The sequence below is a fragment of the Lagenorhynchus albirostris genome, chromosome 13 (assembly GCF_949774975.1).
Source record: "Lagenorhynchus albirostris chromosome 13, mLagAlb1.1, whole genome shotgun sequence".
Lineage (NCBI taxonomy): Eukaryota > Metazoa > Chordata > Mammalia > Artiodactyla > Delphinidae > Lagenorhynchus > Lagenorhynchus albirostris.
The window spans coordinates 27,017,648-27,023,016 of record NC_083107.1 but is presented as its reverse complement, the minus strand read 5'-3'; the positions used below and the strand labels follow the sequence as shown (position 1 = coordinate 27,023,016).

At 54.9% G+C, this 5,369-nt stretch overlaps 1 long non-coding RNA gene across 1 annotated transcript; it reads left to right on the top strand.

Annotated features, from left to right (window-relative positions):
- Positions 1-215: 215 nt before the first annotated feature.
- On the top strand, positions 216-3,231 carry LOC132531634 (uncharacterized). Its single transcript, XR_009544148.1, has 3 exons — positions 216-317; positions 2,292-2,367; positions 2,694-3,231. It is a non-coding gene; the product is annotated as an uncharacterized LOC132531634 (long non-coding RNA).
- The last annotated feature ends 2,138 nt before the right edge of the window (positions 3,232-5,369 follow it).

Below are 5,369 nucleotides of genomic sequence, written 5' to 3'. Positions count from 1 at the left end.
GTCTACGGGGTGGTTTGGGGCACACAGGGACCTCTCAACCCCCAGCTCCATAGTGGGCTCTCAGGGGGTCAAGCCCAGAGAGGCCCCTGTGGGTCCTCTGCACCCCCTGCCTCACCTAACAAAGGCCGGCGCGATCTAGGATCTCACCTCCCTCAGCCTGGCAGGCCGGGGCAAGTTTGCGGGTATTCCCCTCTTTGCCCCACCCCCATTTACCTCTGGCAACCTCGATGCCCTTTCCAAGGACATTCTCCGCCTCCAAGTCCGGACTGACCTCGGCTAGAGAAAGGCGCCAGGGATAGGACGTGGGGGACGGATAGGTGGGTCCGGACTGCCTCCTAGGCCCCGGGTAGGGGGTGGGGCGCCCCTCCCGGAGCTGGGCCGAGACCCCGGCTCCTGCGCTAACAATCAATGGGCCGCAGCCGGCGGGCGGGGCCGGGCCGGAGGATTAGGGCGGGGAAGGGCAATTACAGCCGAGCGGCCGCGCTCCGGATTTCGTCCGCTGCGCTGCTCAAATGCCACATTTCGGATGCAGCGCCGCGCCCGCCCTGTTTGCTCGGGGAGTGGGGGCCCCGGGGCAGGAAGCCAACTCGCAATTGTATCGGAGATTAGGGCCGGCGGCGGCGGGGGCGGGCACTGGACAAACACGCGGCGGCCGCCTCAATCCTCCGTCCTCTATTCCACCCGCGGCGACGCTGGCCGGGCCGTGACTCGGCGACGCGCGGACGCGGGTTGGGAAGGCCGCGGCCCCTACCCCGCCCAGGGCCTCCGCGCCCGCCTCAGGGGACTCTCCGCCTGGGCTTGCGAGCGGGCGGGGGCGGGGCGCTGAGCTTGCAGGGCCGACTGGCACCTGGCGGGGGAAGCAATGGATTTTTTTTTCTTCCTTCAAATATTTATGAATTTTGCATCTTTTCCTTAATGAGCTTACACGTGGAGGACCAACTCCCGTAAAAATTGGCTTGGTACCAAAGATCATGGTGGGAGAATGAGGAAAAGAAGGAGAGCACGGGAGAGACAGCAGGACTTGGGTGGAGTCGGGAGGACGAGGAAAGGGCGGGGGAAGGGGAAGAGGGAGGGCGAATGGAGGAAACCCAGGCGCGGTCTCCTTCAGTCCCTTCGACCCTCCATGACTCGCCCCCCAGGCCTGGCTCAAACCCTCGTCCTCAAACCCCTACTTCCCCTTCTGCCTGGTGAGGCGAGGGGAAAGAGCCCCCGGTTGGGGATGGGGAAGGAAAAGGAGGCAAAGGTGAAGGTGTGGGAGTGGTGGGCCCCTCGCCGGAGTGAACACCAGGGAGCTTAGAAGCACTGCGGAAAATCCAGCGGTCCCTGGGCGGAGCAGCCCCGGACCCGCGCGGCAGTGGATGGCGCCTCCTGGTGTTCAGGAGACCGCGCTGCCCGGCGCTAACCGCCGCCCTAGGTCTGAGTTCTCTGCCCTGGGAAGTGAGCCTTTGATAGGCCTCCAGGAGCCCTGGAGGACATGTCCAGACTCTTAAGCCAGAGTTTCCAGGGACTCAGCGGTCAGAAGGACCCCAGAACAAATTCCTCTCCTAGGAGCTGTAGGGTTCACGCCTACACTGGCTTCTGCCACATCCCCAGCTAGAGCTCCTCCTGCCCTTCCACAACTCACCCTCAATCCGTGCTGCTTCTTGTTCCCTGAGCAGACTGACCATTCCTACAAACATGCCTTTGCTCAGGTTTCTGGGAGGGTCCAAATCCTCACCACCTACCAAGGCACATCTAGTGTCCAACCTCTTCCTCCAGGAAGCCCTCCAGGGCTGCTCCAGCTCAGAGGCTCTTTCAACCAATTTAGCATCTGATTCCATCTCAAGATTCCCTCTGTTGGGCTTCCCTGGTGGCTCAGTGGTTGAGAGTCTGCCTACCGATGCAGGGGATACGGGTTCGTGCCCCGGTCCGAGAAGATCCCACATGCCGCGGAGCGGCTGGGCCCGTGAGCCATGGCCGCTGAGCCTGCGCATCCGGAGCCTGTGCTCCGCAACGGGAGAGGCCACAACAGTGAGAGGCCCGCGTACCGCAAAAAAAAAAAAAAAAAGATCCCTCTGTGGTGGGTCTTGGCCTTCTCTCTTCTTCAAAGTCAGGCTATATGTTCTCTTGGAACTGAGTGGTTTGGGCCAGGGACAGGATCTGTCCACACACACACACACACACACACACACACACACACACACACCCCGCCTCCAGACAGCTGGAGCTTAAAAGGTTAGTGGGCTGGTCCCTGAGGCACTTGTGCCCAGGAGGGCCCTTGTCCCTTAGGAGTGACAGAGTTTCTCTTCCAGGGAACCCCACCCATTTCCTCACTCCTCTGACTGCCTCCTCTGCTCCATCCTGCACCCCACCATGATCCCTTGGGAGGTAAGGCCACTTTGTAATCACCCCTGTTCTCAGAAAGGTTATGAAGTCCTTTCTCTTGCTATTGACACCCCTAAACTGAACAAACAAGCTTCCTTTTCACACTCTCATGAGGTCCTTAGTGAGCTGCTGAAACCTCCAGAAATGACCAGTTCAGGCAAGCTCCAAGATTTGGGAGGTTAAGCCCTCACCTCAAGAGAGGTTGTGGCTAAACCCACAAGGAACCTGCCCTCACCATGGGTGGATATACTGACCAGATAGACAGTACAGCCTGTGGAGGGCAATGCAGCAACATCAGCCATTTCAAATGAGCCTCTCTCTCATCCCAGGAATTGCACATTTAAGAATCTCTCCTAGGGACTTCCCTGGTGGCGCAGTGGTTAAGAATCCGCCTGCCAATGCAGGGGACACGGGTTTGATCCCTGGTCCAGGAAGATCCCACATGCCGCGGGGCAACTAAGCCCATGTGCCACAACTACTGAGCCCGCATGCCGCAACTACTGAAGGCCACACGCCTAGAACCCGTGCTCCGCAGCAAAAGAAGCCACCGCAATGAAAAGCCTGAGCAAAGAAGAGCAGCCCCCGCCCACTGCAACTAGAGAAAGCCCTCATGCAGCAACGAAGACCCAACGCAGTCAAAAAAAAAAAAGAATCGCTCCTAAAAAGTACTTGCAGGGAGCACAGCGCCTATAAGGATGCTTGTCATGAGGGGAAAGGGAAAACCATCTTAAAGCCCATCAGTGGTGGGCTGACTCAACTATTTGCACGCTGTGCAACCATTGGTTAAAAATTTGGTGGAGGTATATACACTGACACAGTGACGTGTCCAATATATATTAAGTGAGAAATAAAGCAAGATTAAAAACAGTTTAAAATACTTTGATTCAATGATTTTTGTAAAAATCATTATAATAAATATGTTAGTATATATATGGAATAGAAGTAAACCTGAAAAAAGGTGGTAATTTTGTTAGGGGATTACGGAGGGGCTTTCATTTTCTTAATGGTAATTTTGGTATTGTTTAATTTTTATGCAAAATGTATATATTATGTTTGGAATCAGAAAAGAAAAATAAGTCTATGGACCCATCTTGTCAGGACAGAAGGGTCTTGGCTGGAAGCACATTTGAGGCTGGCAAGGGTTGTGGTCTAGGAGCAGGAAGATGGGTCCCACCGACACACAGCCACCTCCTAGGTGTGACTGCGTAAGAGGAGGGTGGATTTCCTAGTAACCACCACCACCCCCCGTCCCGCACCCCACCCCCCACCTCCCCGCCCCAGGGTCTGGAAGGGAACCAGACGAAAATTTTAGCCTTTTTCGTTTTTAACATTTGGGAATCTCCTGCAATTGACTATCCTCTTCCCCCTGGGAGGAGGGGGCATGCTTGTTTCTACCCCGAAGTTAGGAAGCGTTGACTCCACCAGCCAGAGAGCAGTGATCTTAGGCACCCGACTTAACTAACGTTCTTCCTTCCCCCTCTACTGCCCTCTGAGCACAGCGCCGCGCGCCACCTCCCGAATCGGGCTTCATTTCCCGGAGCTTCTGAGAGGTGTGTACAACAAGCTGACCCTAACTCCTAGCCTCGCGGGTGAGGGGCCTCTCCCTCCTCGCACAGCCTCCTCGCGCGCCCTTGCCGGGGCTGCTGAGACCCCGCAGGTGCGGTTGCAGGGGACGGCCAGCGGAGGCGGTGCCCCCATCACACGGTCTGCGCGCGCTCCCTGCTGCCCGCCGCGAGAAATGACACTCCCCATCGGCCCGGCCATTTGGCCCTTCAGTCCCTGAGTGCCGAGCACACCCCGCCCCCACCCCGAACCTCTCCTATTACGTGCGTTCCAGGCCTTGCTAGGCCAGAGTCCAGGAGGGACAGGCACTTAAAAAGCAAAATGGTGCCCCCGAGGCTATCATCCCACTTCAGAGGAGGCCTAAGTGCCTGCTGCATCACATCGCGCAAGTTAGATACAGGGGCAGGGCAGAGCAGAGCCTACATTTCCTGACCGCATGTCCAGACCTCTACAAAGCACTGAGGGAACAGAGGGCTTAAATTCTCCAGGGCACTGTATGAGGAGCTCTGAGGAGGCTGAGAAAACGGGGTCCTGCCTTCCAAAAACCTAGAGCCCCAGAGCAGGAGCAGGACTGATTCTGTGTCCTGTCAGCTGCCCACACAGGCCAGGGGCCAGCATTGTGAATGTACCTGTTCTGTCACTGGGCTGGGCCTACCCAGGTGATGAGCACTGACAAGGGCCTCCCCAGTACCAAGTCCAGGTGTGCTTCCAGTCAAGAGAAAAGCACCAGCTCAGGAAAGCTCCAGAAGCACCTCCTCCCCCAGGGCTGAGGCTATGAGTTCCCTGGGGAAGAAGAGACAATGCACGATCAGGGCCAGAGGATCCTGGAGGGAGGAGAGGGTGCGCTTCTACTATGTACTAGCTGTGTCACCTGGATAAGTAGCTTACCCCCTCTGAGCCTTATATTCCTTATCTGTAAAGTAGCCTACATGATTTTTCACAGGTTGAGATGCGGATTCACTGCTACAATTTTGCTATATCCAGCACATAGCACATGATCCATAAATGTCCATTAACAGTATAATGGAAAAACAAATTGTAGTCTATTCATTTTTGGAATACTCTATAGCAATGAAAATTAATAAACTGGCTATGTATATAAAACTCACAAACATAGTGCTGAGTGAAAGAGACAAGCTGAAGAATGACAGGTACAGTATGATGCCACATATATAAAGTTTAGAAGCATGCAAAACATTTCATGCTGTATGCTGCTTATGGGTAAGTAACTGTGGAGCAGTTGTATGAGACCATGAATGGAAATGATAACACCAGGTTAGAATAGTAATTAACTCCAGTGAATGGAACTGCTGAGAGGTGCAAAGGGGCTACATATGTGTCCGTAATGTACTTTTACTTAAAAAAACAAAAACTGAAGTAAACGTAGCAAAAGCTGCAGTCTATAAAGTTGGATGTTGAGTTCTTGGGTATTTATCATATTT